Here is a 21,112-nt window from a genome sequence, read left to right as displayed (position 1 = left end):
TTTTGATTAATTAAACAAACATTTGGAAGGCAATGAGAGCAGGATATTAAAACAGTTAAAGTCCTTATGAGACTGAATTTTTTCCTAAATTTATGAGTCCAGCTACTACTGAGTAAGTTTATTCCAGTTCCCTCTTTGTCAACTCTATTGTTACCAAGTCTAAGAAATTCAGTATCAAAATAGAACTGTATTACAAATGCAGTAAAGAAAGGATTAGAAATGTTTATGAGCAAAGGAGTCATGTACCTTTTGGAATAATAATACTGAAAGCCAAAATTAGGGAAATTAAAGAAAGAAAAGATAAAATTTAATTTGTTACAGCTAACTAAGACCTCATTTTAAGTATTAATTAAGATTGAAATAAAACAACAAAAAACCAAAAAACACCAAAACAAAAGACCTGCCTCTTTTCTGGGTAAAACACACCTTTTTCAAAAATTCAAAATGCAGGTTTCAGATAGCCACTTTCCTCTGGTTTCCAGCCATGCAAAACTCCAAAACTGGACCACAAACTAGGCTCTAAACCCAAGTTTGGAAGTAAGCCCCCACTACCCCCTGAAGCGAGCGGCTCCAGTGCCCTGAACATTGGCACAGGCCTGCCCATGCTGCGGCAGCAAGTCCAACGCCGTCAACCCACGCCATGCTGCTGCTGCTAAAACCCAACGCGGAGGTTCAAGCAACTCATTAACCACACGGCCATAATTCCCCGCCAGGGCACAAGAAGCAAGTACACAAACAACGCTAAGAGATGGATGGTGTTTCCAGAGCACCTGCGAGGTGTGCTAATGCAGGAGGTTTGTGGCCTCACCACCGAGAGCAAACCCCAGGGGAATCCTGTGGGCTGCCTGCCTGGCGAAAATGGACTCATTGCCAGAAGCGGGCATTTAAAACCGCCAACTCCTTTATTTTAGCACTAGTCTATTTGAGGAGCTTTTCCTCCCTTCCCTGCTCTGCTCATGGAAGGTATTACCTAAATCATTATATTTGTAATTGTGCAAACAGTAGTTAATTATAAATCTAGCTATCAATACAGAAAAGCGACAGCATGCCAGTGCCTGAAGCGGCACTATCTGTTTGAACACGGTCTGTGATGGCTACAATTATGCTAAGGAGTCAGGAAACAGTAAGAAACATCTACACCAAACCGCACAAGCAAGCACAACGGAAATACCTTGCTCACCACTTCAAGCTCAACATGTGTACTCTGCAGCCCAGAATGCCAGCCGTATCCTGGGCTGCATCAAAAGAAGCGTGGCCAGCAGGTCAAGGGAGGTGGTTCTGCCCCTCTACTCTACTCTCGTGAGACCCCACCTGGAGTTCTGCATCCAGCTCTGGGCCTCCCAACATAAGAGGACTACGGACCTGTTGCAGCAGCTCCAGAGGAGGGCCACAAAGATGATTAGAGGGCTGGAGCACCTCTCCTACAAGGACAGGCTGAGAGAGTTGGGATTGTTCAGCTTGGAGAAGAGAAGGCACCAGGGAGACCTTATTGTGGCCTTGCAGAACTTAAAGGGGGCCTACAGGAAAGATGGGGAGGACTCTACCAGGGAGAGCAACGATAGGACAAGGGGTAATGGTTTCAAACTGAAGGAGGATAGATTTAGATTAGATATTAGGAAGAAATTTTTCACTGTGAGGGTGGTGACACACTGGAAGAGGTTGCCCCATCCCTGGAGGTGGTCAAGGCCAGGCTGGTTGGGGCTTTGGGCAACCTGGTCTAGTGGGAGGTGTCCCTGGCCATGGCGCGGGGTTGGAAGTAGATGATCTTTAAGGTCCCTTCCAACCTAAACCATTCAATGATTCTATGAACAACCCCTAAAGTGGCTAGGTGCCAGGGGGGAAAAAAAGAAAAAGTATAGTTGATCTAAATGCAAAGGAAAAAGATATCAAATAATAAAGAAAAAACTAAAAATCAACAGCAACAACACAGGAAGTAAAAAATAGGAAGTTTTTACTAAAGAGAAACACTGACCTTGTTAGTGGTTGTTCCCCTGCTGAAATACTTTTACTATCTCAAACAACTGCCATAGTTTCCCCTTAATGAGGGGAAAAAAAAGAAAAAAATAGAGAGCCTAAGAGTAACAGCCAAATTCAGAGGTAAGAAAGGAAGAGTCATTGTAGAACAGGCTTATAAAGTTAACTCGTATGTATGTACACAGCTTTGACTGGGAAGTTAAGCATTTGAACAAGTATCCAAAAGTTGCTAAATAAACTCAACCCAAGTCATAACTAAGCCAAGTAGTCCCTACACTTTATTTTTTCCTGCAAGTCAGTCACAGGTTAACACACAAGGTTTTGAATGTTTAAGTATATTTTCCCATGAAGCAGCTTACTCAACTTTGTTTTCTCCAGTAAGAGACAATGAAGTTCAATTCTGAAAGTCAGGTATAAATTTTCAGGTTTTCTGTTGTGTTGTACACATTTCATACACAGACATCACCATGCTAACACAGATTTTAGGATTATTTCCTGAGCCAGTAAAGCAGAATTTCATTGGCACAATTTGAAAGGCCATTTAACATGCTCTTACCAGGAATGTCAAAAGAGTACATCAACTTTTGAACGATTTCTACTGGGACAAAACCAAAAAGACTTGCTGCAGGAAGCCCAACCACTACAGCTGGCCATTTTGGAAAAAACAGGGGGGACAAAAAAAAAAAAAAAAAAAAATCAAACTCCAGGATTTGTCTACCTCAGAGTGTCTTGCAACATCTCCACTATTTACAAGTTTGTCTTTATATGCTCAATTTGTTCTGCAAAAAACATATCAATATGTTTATTATGTGTCTATATATATATACACACACTCAGCCATAAAATCATCTTCATTCAGGCATTCATCATTTACATATAACCAATAATAAATAAAAAAAGAGGTATTTGGTACTACTAGTCAAATGCTTTCTAATTATATTTTAAACTAAATTTTTTAAACACTACTCTAGCAGCATGGTGTACATTAAGCAAAATCCTATAGGACGCAACCTGACTTAGAGCTTTTTCCTCATTTTAAGACTTGGCTCTCATATAAATAAAAATAACCGAGTATCAGTATTATAGCTGTTTCTCTAATATAGAACAACAGCGTCAACTCCCTTAATAAGGGTATCATTGTGTGGCGGTAAAGTTTTGCATTGGTGGACTAACTTATTTCCCACATTTATTTTCAGTAGAAAAAATAAATCTATTCTTTTAACAAGACTAATGTTATTTTCATTAAGTTATCACAAATATCTTAGAAAAACATGGATATATATGACCTAGATCACAGAATCATTGAAAAATCTAGGTTGGGAGAGATCTCTGGAAGTCATCCAGTGTAACAGTTCTTGAAAGCGAGGCTTTAAAATAGATTTTCCAAGGTCCCATCAGGTCAAACCTTGAATATTTCCAGCAAGGAAGACCCCACCACTTCTCTAGGCAACCTATTCCAGGGTTTAATAGTTATCAAGGTAAAGGTGTTTTCCCTTATATCCAGGCATTTAATTGTAAAAAAAAAAACCAAAAAAAACCAAAAACCACACCCCCCAAAAAACCCACCAAAACAACCAGTACAAACTGACAAACAAAGCACCACCAAAAAAAAAGACCCACCAAATAAAAGAAGGCATAAACAGGTAGTTTAGTACACTAACAATTTCATCTTCAAATTTCAACACACTAACCTAATGTATCACACTGTCTAATAATATAGTCTAAGTATGAAGACTGAAATATCTCTACTGCAGAAATTATCCAACACTGGATAACTGTCACGCCTAAACACCAGCAACGCAGCAGGAACCAACAGGCATTAGACATTAATGTCTGCAAAATATTTATTTTGACTAACTGCAGTTTATAATATATGTAACTGCTCAAGTTATTTATTCTTTAACAATTTGGGAATATATCAGTGATCCCTTTTGGTGGCTACGTCTAGCACTGTTCACTGTCCTACTGAGCCGCATAGGCATGCCAGGATGCCCCTAATCATGTACATTGCACTACTCTCAACCCTTAGGATCCTAGGCTGCCACCTCTCCAAGCCTCAGCTCCTCCTCTCTTCTGCTCCCAGACCCCAAGACTTTGAGTCCCACATATGCTTCCCTACCACCAGTCCCCTCTTGTCTTGCCCAACCAGTAGTTAGAGGATGTAGAGTGAGGCAATGCAGGTAGTGGTGGAACCCAAGTCAAGCACCTGCTCGCTCATTACCCTGTGGGCAAAACCACAGATGCACCTGCTGAGCCTCACACTGAAGCCCTATCCTTAGGGCAGGCACTAACCTTTTTATATAGTTCACAGCTTAATGTCTTTAAGACATCTCTACTTTTATTTTTTTAATATAAAATGTGTTGAAACTAACCAATAGAGTTACAAATTACTGGAGTAGGGACAACCAGTATGCTCTTTAGACAACAAAACAGACCCAGGAGTTGAATGTTCATTTGATTCAATCTTGTTTTAGGTCACCTGATGGGACATCAAAGTCAAAAGTACTGATGAAACAGAAACTTTCACCTTCCTTATTCGTCACACATCAACTGCCAAAAGGGATCTTAATGGATGGAAAGGAAGGAGATGGATAAAGCCAGGCTTGTCACACTGTCTGACCTTATCTGCTGGCAAGAGGCACATTCGCTGATCACCTTGAAGCTGCCGTCTATTCAATCCAGTAAAACAGGCTTTTTTTATTACCTGTCTTAAGAGTTCAACTTTGCCTTGTAAAGTATAACAAGTGGTGGTAAAGCCAGTTTTTCTCCTCACTGCCAGAAAGAAAAGCAAACGAGCTTCAATGAACTATGCAAGCCATCTCTAACAAGAAAGGCCATTACACAATTCTGGGTATGTGCATGTGGCAGCTGAGGACCATCAATACGCACAGGACTGACACCATCCACTCAATCGAGGTGAAACCTACAGGAACACTTTGTTCATAGGTTCTGTAACATCTGGCCTACAATCTACTTTTGTAGAGAAAGTTATAAGCGCAAGCATGTTACCTTGGGCTTAGAAGTAATTTTACTTAATTAAGAAATGGAAGGGATGTAAGCCAAGCTTGGCCCTTCAGTTAATGTTTTCTGTTTACAAATGTTTGGGCAATGGGAGGCAGAGGGAAAGACAGGGGACAAAAAAAAAATAAAACTGCCTTTGGTAAATGAGGTGATAAAAAAAAGCTACAGTGTTGGGCACTTGGCAGACTAAGCAACATGCAGATTTATTTTCTTCATACCAGTTTAAAACACCTCGCATTTGCCTTCGGCTGCTTGCTTTGACACCCAAACCAGAAATTTTAAACCAGTTCTCTTACACTGGGAAAGATTTACTTCCTGGGTAATTAGAAAAAAAACAAACACAGATGACCCTAGCACACAACAGGACACTACTCCAAACCAGTCAAACATAGCACACACTGGTTAACAAGTAACAGAGTTTGTAACTGATAATAGTAACAAAATCTCTTGCTCTTGAGAGTAGGGGATGACAGAGCTAACTTTAGACCCCGGTACATCAGATTCTACAGGCTCACTTGTTAAGACTGCAGTTCAATGCATTAACTAATTTCACCAGATGCTATGGAAAAGTATGTTATCCATCAAAACTCCTTTTAATAAAGAGTCAGCATTCTCCTTCACAATCTAGGGAAAACGGGTAACACATTATGAGTAAGTTTGATTTCCTATATAAAAACATCACAATGTCTTTACAGCCATTTATCAATGTTTTCAGAATCACGAATTCAACACAAATTACAGTAAGTTATTCTAGTGACAAGTTACCTTTATTACTAGGCCTATTCTGAACATACCCAGCTTCATATTCCACTAAATCATGCTGTTTGCCACAAAACCTTAAGATTGCTCACAGTCAGATATATCTATTTAGAAACCAAGTACAGTTAGATAAGTGACACTTACTGCAAAACCAAATGTACCGCTGTCTCAGGATCTGAAACCAATATACTCAGATCAATATATATTAAGATGTCATAACAGTTTACCAATTTACCACAGATTTTAAACAACTCCGTAGTTGTGATCCTCTGTTCATATTGATAAGGAGAAATAACTAATTTTACATTACAGAACATAGAGTTAAGTGTAGTACTTCCACCACATCAAAACACAAGAATTTCATAATTAAGAAGAAAAAACCCAAACAAACAAAAATCCCCCAATGAGAGAGGCAGGAATGTGTTTCAGCAGCCAGGCCACAGTGAAAACCTGGAGCAGGGCTTCCAGCGATTTTCCTCTACACTTGGGTAACAGAACAAGTAATCCTTGGAAAGAAGCCACAAACTTCTTCCTAGAATTCTCAGTGAAACACTTGGATACAACAGAAAAAACCAGAATCTCCCATCTTTACCTAACAAGTTAGAAATTAAGTGCATAAATTCACCTTTATCTTATGTATTATATTGATAAGGAATTAAATCTCTAAGGAAATGGGGAAAAAAGTGTTCAAAGCACTCTGTCTGTGCTTGAGCATTTACCAAACATGTGAAGCTTGTGTCAAAAAAGGTAACATCACAACACATACCTCTCCTTTAATATTAAGCACACAGATGGTTTCACTACAACAAGATATCAAAGGTCCTGTACCAAATGCAACTGCATATTTGTAAAGAGTCATTTGGGGTGGGGGTGGGTGTCATTGTGGTCATGAATTATTGTGTAATAATGTACCAGAAAAGCACATGCTATTAATAAAAATTGTCTGTTACTATTATGCTGGCAGATAGGTGTGTATTTCACACTGTGAAGAAGTATGATGTTGCAAGCATATGCATTCAGCTACAACAAAAGTATGATGCTCCCTATTCATTCCACAGAGATACTACCTGATATATACAGTGCACTGGCTAGAAGCAGAATGCTGTTAGTCAATTAAGTGCTTCTTAATTGAATAGTAACAGCACGCTCACATGCTCCATAAGTTATTTGGTACCTTTGGTCAAAGATACCACATGTCAGGACAGCATGAATGAAAAGTTTAAATATTTGTCTGAAAAATAATAAAGTCATACCTGCTCAGGAAAAGCCTAAGAGAAAAAAACCACAACCTTTCCCATTATTAAACACTGAATCACTTCCTAGTTGCCAAAAAAACACTGTGTTCCCCTTAATCCTGGAGCCTTATCATCTCCCAGGTGCCAAACCACCAGCTTCCTTCAGATAGATATCTTTTTCTCCAGGTGTGCATTTTCAATATGAATAGGAAGCATATATAACCAAAGCTGAAAAATAAATTCAAAATCCACTGAATATAATGAATGGAAAGCTACAATTAATACAGCTGCTTTACTACAAGAGTATTGCTGGGGAGTTCTGAAATCTGTCAGGGATTTTTGGTCTCTTGCCACATCAGTAGTGCGCCCTGACTGGCGCAGTCCCACAGACTTTCCCTCAGCTTATGAAATTTTCTGGCAACTACTTCAAAGAACAATTGTGTTGCTAAAGTCAAACAAATCTGAAAGCAAGAAGAATCAGTTGCTGAAGGTTTTTTAGTTTTTAATAAAAGCAGCTCTACGTGGCTGCAAATATAAAAAAGTACCTGTGTGCAGTCTTATTAAAAGCTACTGTTAATTTAATGTACACGAAGTACAATGTCACAAGTATCTTCACAGACAAAGAGTTGTCAAATATTTACAAATGTGAATTTTCTCAGAGATACCTCAAATTGCTTATTGCTTTTGGAGTAAAATGTAAACTATTAATCCCCTTCCCAAAATTGTTCCCCACAATTATATATTGGGAAAAAAATAAATCTGCATTTACATCACTAGCTTTCAAAATCATAACAAACAGCCATCAAAAGCTGCATACCTCAATGACTAGCCTTAACTGTTTTGTTCTACTATTTTCTTAAATTATTTTATCAAATACATGGACAGTAACTTCTTAACTAGATATTCAAACTCACACATCACTAAATTCTTAGCAGCTTTTTCAGGTGTCATGCAAAACAAATTCTATTTACAGAAACATGTTTTGAAGGTGAAACAAGTTTATGATCCTTAATAAAATAGGATCTCTCTGTAAAAAGATTCCCAAAAGGCATGATCTCTTTTCAAACTAATCCTGAATAACGTACAAGATGATTTTGAGAGTGGCTCTTCCCAAAAATAAAGCTCACCAATGAGTCTCCATCAAGTGAAATCTGACACTATTTTTACTAGGTATCTGAGAAAGCCATAGTTGGAGGTGGCAATGGGCAGAACAGAGACTGAAATTGCAACCGGACTTTACATATCACTCAAGTTAACAGAAGGACAGTTCTAATAAACAATTACATCAATTGATAAATGATTTGAGAGAATCAAGATTTAAAATTCAGTTAGGCAACAGTAGAGCACCATGTGAAAGAGTGAACTGTCAGAGTTCAAGATCTTTACCTCCTTAAAGCCTTCTGATAATTAACAAAATCCATTACATACTGGACCCAAAACCAAGACGCCATGGACATGACAGAAGTCTGAACTATACCATAACTATGGAGTTAATCCACACTGTAGGCCAGGTCCTTAGCTGAATTTTTTTAAACAAGTTTCCAAGGTGCTTTAATAAATCTTTACTGATATATCTATATATAGATAGAAGTATGTGCAAAAACTAGAAACTGTCCCATCCTATAACAACGACTGAAAGCCAAGCAGGACAACTTGCTATCACTAGGTTGCTCAAAGACGCCCTTCTTTCCTATAGTAAACACGGACTAACACATTCTGGAATAACAACATGCAGATAGGGCAAGCTATACTTTAGCATGTGCTAGCTGATCTTCAACTTGACCACAGTGCAGCCTGCTTTATCCGTAGACTACAGATTTTTAATATGTTATTTAGAACACATTCAAGAAGTTACCCTCTTCCAGACAAACCACTAGCATTGAAGAACCACAACAATCAAAAAATCCTTGCATGAGCTTAACATCAGGTACATGTCCAAGTTTGCCTACAACCAAAAGCTGTGCCTCTACCTGTACCATTACAGTTCAAGAAGTGCAGTTCTTTCCCACCTATGTAAGAATATGGAAAAAACACAGAAAATTGCCAAAATTATGAAAAGCATATAGATGTAGAAATAGAAGCCATCTGCACATACATCCAATACTTGGGATAAAATTATTAAGCTTAAAAAGAAACCACCAAAAAAGAAAGAGCAGAGGTGAGACCCCTGCATACTTGGGGCCAGTCCCTGGGAAATGCCCCATGTTGAACAACAAGATCTATATTCACACAACTGTAGGCAAAACAACACAAGAACAACACTACAGCACAAAAACCCACGCGTATACAAGTCACAGCTCAGGCTCCCAGCTTTGATTCATAAAATGCGTCATTCCACAGAGTGTAACTATATCACATAACTTGCAAGGGAAATAGCCATGGTTACTCATCACAGCTTGGCGTTATGAACCGCTTACTTTCCATAACACTACACACACCAGATTAAAATCTCTCTGGGGGTGGAGGGAGAGGACAGTGAGAAATCAATGAACAAGATGTCAAATAGTAACTACTTTGGTACTTTAACGTGCAAAACAAAACAGCATTTGACTTAGTACTGAAAAACTTCACCTGATTTCAGTTGCTTACAACTGCTCTTTTTCCAAAGCTATATTTTAAAGTCTTGTTTAAGTTAAAAAAAACCAAACACCTGGTTAATAGTGTAAGTAATAAATTACTTAAAAAGAAATGGAGCTTTTTGTTTCTTGATATACAAAAAAATTAAAAGGAAGCTTTACTTTGTGCACATATCATATTTTACTTGATATTTATACCGTATCACTGAGGCATCCAGCCTTGGTTAGTACTGCTGGCATCTGTCAGAATCACTAAAATTAAAGCTGCTACCAAACCACTGGAACTGCATTTGCCAGCTACAAATGTTGAAGCATTTTATGTTTTCACACCAATTTTACCATTTCTTCTCTAACAGAAAATAAAAAAAAAAAAAATAAAAGCAAACCATACTTCAGTATTGACCACCTTATCATTTCAGAAATTAAATCTTTTAGCTTCTTATTTGAGAGGTTATGTGAACTTAAAGGAACAGTAAGTAATTAGTTTCGTATTACATTACAATAGATGAGCAGAGTAGAGTTAGAATCGCTTTCCCTACATCCAGTTTTCTTCCTCTTGCAGAGAACTTGAAAATATATTGATATTGTTTTCACCTCGAATGACGAAAAACCTGTCTAACCCCTTGTAAAACTTTACTGTGATAACACACATGTACAGGTTGGAATTAAGGATTGGGTTTTGCTCCCATTTTTCATGAATTTCTATGAACACCACCACTAAATCCTAGTGGGGAAGTTCTAAAAAGAAAAACGAGGGATCCCTATGACTGGTAAATTACTACGTTAATACTGCATAGTACTGATTAAGAATAATTATCTAACCAGCTTCACAGCAGACAGGCCACTGGGGTGAATTAGGAAGATAAAAGCTACTCACTGATAAAGATGATAGAAAGTAGGTGGCTGTGACAAGGGTTACTACATTACCTCTTGAAACATACTGAATTGGTCAATACCAGCAAGCATGCAGCATACTACTTTGGCTGTATTTCTACTTCCTGATGCAAGGAAAAGTATCTGTTTCACTTTTGGCAAAGCAACACCTTTCAAAAAGCCTCGAATTCTTTCTGCTAGAAAAGGGATTACGATCACTTAGCTTGAATTGCTTCTCTGAAATCCAGATTCTGAAAAACAGTTTCTTCAGTAGGGCTTTTAGTCATGCTTCAAAGCTTGGGACACTCTCCCTCCCCCCAACATATGCTTCTGTAAGCACTTGTATGAAACCTAAACTTGCCTAGAGAGGGAACTGATGAAATTACAGCCAATATGGCAGATTAACATAAACCTGTACCATGTTCAAGCTTCACTGTTTCTTTTGATTTCTGGTTAGTCTGTAAATCTGCATTACTTGCCTACTGTTCTTTAATCTTCATATTGAAGAGAGATTTGCAGAAGTTTAACAGGGGAAACCCAGTCACAGAAGTCAATCAGATTAGCACAATCCTGATGATCTCCATTTCAAACAGAGGCAATTAGGATAACATGCTGTCTTCAGACTAAGGACCTACAGCCTGCAGAGACCCACTGCACATCTTATGCGGTGATACGTTCTCCTGTTAAATCAATGGTGAGGATTCTTGGACAGAACTGCATTTATTAAAAGGAGAGGTACTGTTATTGGACAAAGATGCGTGCTGAGATGAGACAGCAAGGCCACGTGAGAAGAGAAGGCCCTCAAACCGTGGAATTGTGCCAGCCAAAGCCAGAGGAACTCTCAGAACGATGAAAAGGCGGATACATTTCTGCCTGTATCTTCTCCAACTTTTGTTCCAGAAACTGACTTAAAAATACCTCACATCTTAGTGAAAAGTGCCAGATGGAGAATCTGTATTCCAAACGTATGCCCAGAGACCAGAATTTGTTTGGACTTCTCCAACTTGCAAGCCAAGAGCACGCAGGACTTGCCAGATGAACAACAGTACAGCAGTGCACCAAGCACCTATGAGGTTTTTAAGTTTCTCTTGAATCTTCCTGGCTCAGCAGATGGGAACCCTTTGTTGCCATTATTTATGTGCAATATTTAGAAATCTAAACCATAAAATCTAGCAGACAGGCATGACCAGACTTCAGCATCATGGTGATTTCAGCACAGCTCAAGTGACCAAATTACATAAGGAAACACCAGCATTTGCACTTGCAAGAAGGCTCTTCAAGATTTTGAATGCAGTTTGTCAACAAGAGGAAAAATTAAGACCAAAAAAAGCTTTATAAAGCAAGCTATTGGAGAATGTTTTCTGTATTATCTGGTTTCCTATCATTTAATGAAGTATTTTCTGTGCAGGGATATGAAAACAAGAAAGAAAAGGAATACAAAGTCCTATACAGGACAAGTGACTACGTTTCATATTACAATGCTAATAATAGAAATAAGAACTCGGTAAGGTTCAGTACATGCTGATATGAAGGCAATGGTATCTTAGGGTATGGGGAGATTAGAATAACTTATCTCAAGGTAAGTCAGGATGGAACTTGCAGCACATCTGTTACTCCACTCCAACTGCCTCTGCGCCTGCTCTTTCCCCTCAGTAAACACCCCAAGAGAAGAATAACTTACCTGCTATTAATTCACACTTATCATGAGGTAAGTGAAGGTACACACCTTCTGATTTTTAGGCCTTGATAACAAGAAAACACTACAGCTCACGAAAAGCATCCAACTCCAAAACAAAACTGCAGGCAGAGTGTTTCTGTCTGATACTGACACTTCCACGGAGCCTGGACTAAGTTGCCTAAACCCTGCCATTCCTGTGGGCTTAAGAGACAACCCCAGTTCAGAATTACCTTTTGACTGATTTGGGTAGCTTCCTACTCAAGTGAGAGCCATCCCATGTTCTAGCCCAAGGTATCTGATGCTCCCATCAGGGGCTGAAACGTCAGAGCTACGGATTCTCACCACAAGTCAGACACCTGCAAGCTGAATGCAGCTAGCGCTCATCAATTTGTGCCAAATCCCCCCCAACTGACCTCATGCACTTCACACCATAAAACAAAATACACATTATACTGCTACAAGTAGGCAGCCAGAAGATAAGAGAAACCAATGCTACAAACTAACACCAACTAATACAAGGAGGAATTAAAATAAATAATTTTTGCTTAGTATACCCAAAGTTGTAGTTCTAGGAAAACAACTGAAAAAATGTTCTCTCACTTTCCCACTTCAGCATAAATTTTTCAGTAGATGACCACATGCTGTTACCTGTGACAGCAACCAGTTCTCAACTTCATGATTATAAAGCTTATGGAATTGTTTCACATAAAAAAAAAAAAAAACAACAAAAAAACAAGAAAACATGCCACAAGGTTCCTACAAAACTAACAATGCACATTTACCGTATTCAAAATAATACAGTTGGTAACAATGGCCCTCATCATCATTAAGTTTCTGTTTACTTTTAACTGCTCAATTTGTAATTAACAAATAGATGCCAGCACAGTAAATATTATTTGTGAACACACAAATGACAAAATAGAAGAACTGCTCACTGTGCCTGCATTTAGTCCACCTTGGAGAATTTATAACATTGATGCCTTCTATATGCACTACTTTCAGTGTTGTGTCTATGTAAAGCTATTATTTACCCATCAGTACCAAAAGTAGGTCACAGCTTAGAAATGTACAGAATCATTTCGGTTGGAAAACACCCTTAAGATCATCAAGACCAACCACAAAACTAACACTGCCAAGTCCACCACTAAACCATGTCCCTAAGCACCACATCTACACATCTTTAAATACCTCCAGGGATGGTGACTCAACCACTTCCCTGGGCAGCCTGTTCCAGTGCTTGACAATCCTTTTGGTGAAGAAATTTTTCCTAATATCCAGCCTAAACCTCCCCTGGAGCAACTTGAGGCCGTTTCCTCTTGTCCTGTCACTTGTTACTTGGGAGAAGAGACCGACCCCCACCTCGCTACAACCTCCTTTCAGGTAGTTGTCTCCCCTGAGACAACTGTATGGACAACTGTCACTGTTACAATACTGACTATTAAAAAAGCCACCAAATATCTTTAGAAATTAGTTGCTATTTTAGACCACTGGAGTGGATGAAAACAAGATTTATCATGTGACAAGTCATGAACATATGCAAGATGGTAAGGTTGCTACCACACTAGCTTTTTCTCTATCATTTTCTCCATTAAGCATATTACACCAATAACACAAAATGATAAATTAATAAGCAATTATAGAGCTTTCTGGATATGCTATTAAATTACAAAGTTCACTTAACTATAGTCTTATTACAGTCTTAATTTGTACTAAAAGTATTTTGGAGGCATAGGGGTAAAAAGTTAAGTATCATATAGTACCACATGTCACTGTGATGTTACTGAAAATTTCTGTCCTGGAATCATGAACTAACTAGTCTTAGAACGTGCCAAAAAGGTGATAACGGACACATAAGAAATGCTTATTAAATCACAGAGAGATGTGACAAATGTTTTTCCAGGAATCTACTGCCAGCAAAATTAGAGTGTTGAGTGAAACAAAACAATCTCATCAACATAAGTTGGTTCTACAAATGAGCTGGTTTAAGTGTACTTAGAAATATGTGAAATATCACATTTTTCTTATGAAATAAATAAAAAAGAGTATTAGACATTTGTCACCAATCCATCAAGACATTTTTGCCACAAGACAGTGCGAGAGAACGTCATCATCGTAAAAATTTAGTATTTGTATTTCATTAGCAAGTTTTTCCAGATATGGTAATTAAGCAGATTTTTCTTCCCCACATTCCTGTTTGTTAACGGTTTCCTTTATGATCAAAACCATCCAGGTAATAGGGACAATTTGTTTCTTCTACAGATCAGTTTCAGATAAATTTAAAATAAAAAAAAAGTGAAAGTGCAACTTCCGCCAAAGCTACATAAGTATTCTACTTATAAAAACTGAATTTAGATGTGTATTTTTTCTATGCAATACTCTCCAAAATTATTACTTCAGTAATGTATATTTCTACCAAAAAGACAGTTTTGGATGATCAAAGTAGCAATACCAGTATTTAATATTATCAAAGCACTAATTTGTTCTGATTTCTATTAGAGCTGGAGCAATTTGTATGACAAGCTGTACAGCCACGAGGGAAGCAACCATCCCAGCAGGGAAAACCCCCAAAAAAAAACAAACCCGTATCTTCAAAAAAGAGGAAAGCGAGGTGCAACAGGAGAGGCTGACTAATTGCTTCAGATAATCTCAGTAGAGAGAGGAAATGAGAAATGCTGTAAGATGAATGGGAATTTTACATTAAAAGAAATACCGTCTTTCACTGCCATTGCATCTGTTTCACAACACCAATAAGGTGACTTGTTTCCACACTTCACATATCTTTATCTATTATATAGACGTTAGTTGTATTACAGATATGGATATATTATGTATTGTAGTTTATCTCTGCACCCAAAACGCTGGAAGTAACCGCTGTGGAGACCCGGCAGCCTTTGAGATGAGGTAGCTCCTGCCACAGCACCGCAAACTACTTATCTCCGGGCTTTCAAGTTTGGTTCCCTTGGCAGACCAGTACCGAGCAGCCGTCCGTCCCCCCGTCCCGCCCGTGCGGGCAGGGCCGGGGGCGCCCCTCTCCTAACCCTCCCTAACCACTCGGTGCCCGGACGGGCTCCATAAAAACTCTTGGGCGAGGCGCTCCGCCAACGAATTGGGGGAAGAAAAGGTCGGATGAGGGAAGGAGCCAAACCAGCTCTATGAGAAAAGTCAGCAGAGGAGCGAGCGGAGACGGGACGGGATCTTCCCCCGTCCCTCCCCGCCCCCCGGGACCCGACGGTGCCCACCTGCCCAGCCGCCGGGCCCTCACGCCCCGCTGAAAACCGACGGGGCGGAGGGCAAGAGAAAACGGAGAGGCGCCCCGAGCCGCCCGCTCCCCGCCGGCACGGCACGGCGGGCTGCGGGCTGACAGCCAGCCCGGCACCGCCGCTCACCTTCCCGCTCGCTTCCCCACCTCGCCCCGGCTCCAGCCCCCGCCGTCCGCCGGGAGCAGCCCTCGCCCACGCTCTCCCGCGGGGCCAGCGGCCAGACCAGCACCGGCGCAGGGCCAGCTGCCCGCCCGGGCACTCTGCCGGCCGACCAGCCGAGGAGAAGGAGGAGGAGAGAGGCGCGAGGGCGGCCGCGGCGGCACCGCCGCCCCCGCCTCCCGGAGGCGCCCCGGCGGCGCCAACTTTTCCCCGGCAGCCCGGCTTTCCGCGCCCCGCGCCGCTACCGCCACCGCCCCGCCCGGTACCTGCCGCGCCGCCGCCGCCGCCCCACTCCCCCAGGGGGCGCAGAAGGCCGTTACGACCGTTACGGCGGCCGCCGCCGCCGCCGCCGCCGCCACCGGGCGGACCGAGGCGAGCAGGTGCGGAGCGCGGGACCACGCAACCGACCCCGCTCCCGCCGCCGCCGCCGGCTCCTGCGCCTGGGCTGGGCGGGGCGGGGCGGGGCCGGGAGGGGCGGGACACGCGCTCGCGCGCCCGCCCGCCCGCTCGCGCCCGCCCCCTAGCGGGAGCGTCCGGCCGGGACCCACCCGCCCCAACCGCCCTCAACCCCTCGCTTCGGCTGCGCTCGGGTGCCTTCGGCACTTTCCGCCGCTTCCGGAAGGGGGTGAGCGGTTCCCTCAGCCCCCTCCGCGCATGCGCAGTGGCGGGGGTGCCTCATGGGCAGCTGTCACCGGGCGGCGGCCACGGCGGTCCCGGTCCCTGCCCTAGCGGGAGGGGAGGGAGGGCCTGTCCGCGGAGCCGGTCGGTCTGTGGGCCACACAGCCGGGCTGCCGGGCGGGTTGGATTTCTAGCGCGCTGCTTCAGCGGTGGTTAGCACGAGGTTGTGGAGGCCTGCCTCAGCCGCTTGAGGCCCCGGCCAGGCGATGGGCTGTGTGAGGAAAGGAGGAACGTGGTGTCTCCCTGCGTGTCGCCTGGGTCAGTGATGAGGCAAGTGCGGAGAGATGCGAAGGACCTTCAAAAAAAGTGGTTTATAGCACACCCCACCCCATTGCTGCTCCTGATGGGAGGTGGACAGGTCCAGCCACCAGCAAGGCGCAGGCTGAGGTCCCCATGAGACATGGGGAGATGTGCCGTGCCTCCAGCTTTCCTCTTACCACCCTACTTACACAGTGCAGCACTGTGCAGAGGGATTAGCTCCAGTCTTGCAAGCAGTATAACTGTGTCAGAGCAACTCTACACCCGTGCTAATTAACGGAGCCTTTCAGCAGAGCTAATTAGCTGAAGCTGAATACCTCAATGGCCAAGCAATCTGGTGGTATGTTTTCTCCAGTGGCAAAGCCGGTTAAAGAAATTTCCAGATGCTTGTGCCTGCCCTTGTGGCACAGTTGTGCTAATGCAGCTGTAAATGAGATCAATGGAACAGCCCATGTTCAAGCATGTACAAAACCTCTCCAAAAACGTGTGAAATCCAGATGTTACTTTCCTGGTCTGTTTTGGACTCTGTCCTCAGACATCTCTGTTAACACATACGATGGATGGGGGCAGGGAGAGAGTGAAGTGCTGTGCCAGAAGCTCTGTGCAACAGACACAGATCCAGAGAAAACCACAGATGTGCCAGAGAAAAGCACATCAGACTCTTCCTTGACATAGCTATATTGTTACAAATTCCAAAACTACCCTTTCCAAACTTAATTTAGGGACCTCTGTGCTGCATTGCATAGTGTAAGTACACTGGCAGTGGAGATACAGCTTTCCTAAGTGCAACTTGGTTCTTGCAGTCTGCTTCCTCTGTGCTGCTCATCTGGTCAGCCATTTCTCAGTACACCAGTCTGCTGGCGAGTTTGGTTAAAGCAATTTGAAGGTAGCAACTCCAGATGCAGTGAAGGCAGGAGCATGGGAGCCAGTTTGTGCATGTCTACACAGTAATGCCTATCTCAATTTGAGTACTGGGAGGAGCATAACTATATCACACGTTTTCCCAGCAGGGACAATGCACACTGCTGCTCAGCATGGCTTATTCACAGGGTTTTTCAGAGTTCTTGCAGGTTCCTCTGGACAGTTCTGTCTTACACTCATAAACACTTTACCCTGAAGAGCGATCTTTCCAAAAGACTTGACTGAAGAAGCTGTCTAATAATCTAATCCCTCTTTGTTTATAAAAGGTGCATAGACTTAATCTTCCACACATATAAATCCTAATGAAATATTCAAAGTCAACAAGCTTCATTCCAGTTGACTAGTTCTGAGATTCAAAGTGGGAATAAGTTCACTTGTTAACTTGGTAACATTCATCCAGAGTGTGAGAATATTAACTCTGGAATGATAGAGTTTGTAGAAAAGCACTGGCATTGCCATCCCAGATCAGCTCATTAGTTCAGTGTGTTTCCACCAGAACCTCTCCTTCTAATGAGTGAGGATTAGACCCCTCTAACATTTTTGGTGCCATGGAAGGAAGTTAAACTTCCTTAAAACTGATACTCTGCATTTTCTAAACAAAGTACTTTGTGAGCGATAGTCATCACCTCTTCCTTCAGGGGGAATGCAGTAAAATGTGCTACGTAACAGGTACATGAAGCTAACATTTGGCCAAAGGCTAAACTGCTGCTCCCCATATTAAAGATTCCTGCATCTTGCCCTCCACATAGTCACATGTAAGCCTATAGGTGCATTAATTTAGTGACATGATAGCCAATACATTCCGATTAATCACAATCAGGGCCTGATGATTTCCAGAGATGAAATACGAAGTGTATTAGGCATTTGATTTCACTGTACAGTTCCTATGTTTCCAGCAGGACCAAAGCTGTGCAGCTAGACAACTCTTTCATTACAACATCAGAAATTATACTGTCAGACCTTGAAGGAAATACGTAATCCCAGTCTTCCTATATGTTAAAACTATTTTCTGTTGTACCAAGTACTGTCAGTCATACCAGTGACGAAGAGTATCCCCCACTCTGTTGGCTGAGAGTTGCAGATTTAATGGGACCAAACAGCAGCTTTCTATTACCCACAATTACATACAGCTCCGAAATTCTGTTCTTGGAAAGCACTTTCACAAATGCCTTGGTTGTATGGAAAGGCAGAGAATCCTATACTGATTAAGAGCAGGGAAGAGAAGCAGGAATATAATAGCTATGATTGCCGCATGCAGGATGCCATAGGAGTGCTAGTGAATTTCTCTCACCAATAGATGATCTCTCCCACCAATGTGATATCAGCTTATAACAAAACAGCCATGTTTCAAAAACACTTCTGTGTGTGAATGTTCCCACACATCACCTGTTTGTTAAAACTGTGCTAAGTTAGATAAATATAAATTAATTACCTGTTAGTCATTTTCCTATCACAATCAAAAATGTGGACAAAATACAAATTCCATGAAAATAACAGCTTGAAATTAAAAAGAAAAAACACCACCCCGCTCCAAAAAAAACCACAAAACAGGATAAAGGTTGTCTCACCTTTGTGGCAGAGGCATTGTTATTTTCTGTAATTACATAAACACACTATTTTTTGCAGGATTGTCTCCCATTCGCTGCATGTCTCGACAGCTGCCTTCACTGCCCGTTAACACCTACACTGGATGGCTGCTCTCATCCTGTTGAGTATCCGGCTGAAGACATCTAGGACACAGTTTTTCAACTCTCAGTTCCTGTGTGTTTAGTCACTTCTCTGAGCACTTCTTTAAATAAAAAATATCACAACCTGAACCTCTGTTCAGCTTACTCAGACAAGGAAAGCGCTCTGTTACTGATGAAGGGAAAGATGTTCTGCTGGAGTGACTTCCTCAGCATCACCCAGAAGTGCCGTTGCGGCAGCAAACATCTCTGATAGCAGTTTGTGCAGCTGCCTAGACAGGGATCAGGTACTGCTTAAAACTAGGTAAGGAAAAAACTTGTGGGTAGTGTTATTTTTAATACAGATAAGTCCTCCAGTTGGGTTAACTTGTAGTGATACAAGGAAAAATGTAGCACTGTAAAAAGTTGAGTAGAAGAGGAGGCTGCTTGTTTGAGCAGCATAGCCGGCTTATGCTACCCCTTAGCGAGTTTATGAAACCACAGTCTGGCTTTCTTTTCTCAGTGTTAGTAGCCAGAGAAAGATTAGCAGGAAAAAGTCCTGATCACTGCTGGGCTGTGACTTAGACGGAGGCAAAGCACAAAGTATGTTTTAAGAAAGGGATAAAATTATTCTGTTAGAGTTAGTATCCAGCTTTGGACAACCTAGAGGAAAGAAGTATGAATAACTGATTTAGCAAACAAATCTAATAGGGAAAAGTTAAAGATTTGGACAGGCTGGGGATGGGCACAAGACAACAAGACAACTGTCTTCAGTCCTGTACAACATCCCCTGTGGCTGGGATGAAGTGCAAACAGCTTCATTCAAAGCAAAGATTACAACTACATGTTAGAACAAATCTTTCTACATGTAAACCAAGCTACTTAAGCAAATGGCAGAACCTTTTCATTGCATGTTTTAAGTGTAGTTTAAGTAAATATCCTGTATCTGGGGATTGATCCCTTTTTAGTGAAGAGTAGAGAAAGACTTCCTAAGGCCTCTATGAACCCATCTCCGTGGTCTGTATGACCTGTGGAAGGAAAATGCTTTAGGCTTCTGTTGTCAAGACCAGCAAACCTCTACTGAGTAAATATATATATGTATGTGTGTTTATATATATATATATATATATATATGTGCAAACACAGAGATTTTTGGAAGTTAATCAGCCAAATTTAAGAGGATTTCCTTCAGGTCAGCAAAAGACTCCTTGCTGTCAGAATCATCAACGTGCTGAAGCTTCTCAATAGTTACAAAGAGGAGTTTTGTGTGTTTGATTTTAGTTAGCAATTCTTTATCCTAACTCTTCTTCTTGAAAAGGCTAAATCTTGCTTAAACTCAGTTCAGCCTGAGGCAGATGCTCATGATAGGAAACTTCATCCCAAATAATTAAATTTTGGCACAGTTGTAACTAAAACTGTGTCTTTAGGAGGAAAATGTTTGGCAACCCAAACTGTAGATATTGTGGTCACTCTGCCTTGTAGATAGATCCATATATGTGTGCACAACAGAAGGTTCACTCCACTTCCAGAGATACTGAAGTTCTAACAACTGTCCTTATCTCAAGTTCATGAGATGTATTTTGAAATCTCAGTCTTTTAAAAACATAAACCAACAGTGAACTTTCCAAAAAAACAAACCTTAAGTGACTTAAGGTGTGTTCGTACTATCACAAAACAGTGGTTTAAGTGAATACAGGCTAGGAGTGTACACGCCAGCAGTGAAGGTTGCTCAGCTGTTAGGCAGTACCTGGTCTGGCAAAAGTAATTTCTGTGCTTGCACAGTCTTCATGGATGTTATCCTTCTCCTACACTTCAGCTGAGATTGTCAAAAATGCCTACGTTTACTTACAGGCATGTATGAAGCAAGTCATGTTATGTGCCGATTAGTGAAATATGTGTCATGAAATATTGGTTAAACAGAGTGGAAGGGTACATGGAAAAATTGACACTGGGGCTGTACCTACAATGTTGCACTCCTTAGCAGTGAAAATATACCAGACTGTAAAAAGGTATTTCTAAGGGAACCAGTGAAAGTACAACCAACTCAACTATTTAA

The 21,112-nt window shown here is 41.5% G+C and overlaps 1 protein-coding gene across 6 annotated transcripts in view; it reads right to left on the bottom strand.

The window, feature by feature from the left end:
• PTPN3 (protein tyrosine phosphatase non-receptor type 3) overlaps positions 1 to 21,112 on the bottom strand; it is a 202,833-nt gene that overhangs the window by 119,503 nt on the left and 62,218 nt on the right. Inside the window, exon 1 of one of the 6 annotated variants that reach the window (XM_054192935.1) lies at positions 15,802 to 15,968. The exons of 3 other annotated variants lie outside the window; for them this stretch is intronic. The gene's annotated coding sequence lies outside the window, so the exon portion shown is untranslated. Of the gene's footprint in view, positions 1 to 426; positions 6,397 to 15,355; positions 15,377 to 15,801; positions 15,969 to 21,112 lie in introns of those variants that run through there. 2 more of the 6 variants (XM_054192937.1, XM_054192936.1) reach the window with 2 other exon arrangements.

The sequence above is a fragment of the Rissa tridactyla genome, chromosome 2 (genome assembly GCF_028500815.1).
Source record: "Rissa tridactyla isolate bRisTri1 chromosome 2, bRisTri1.patW.cur.20221130, whole genome shotgun sequence".
In the NCBI taxonomy this organism is placed as follows: Eukaryota; Metazoa; Chordata; class Aves; order Charadriiformes; family Laridae; genus Rissa; species Rissa tridactyla.
This window is presented reverse-complemented; position numbering and strand designations above follow the sequence as displayed.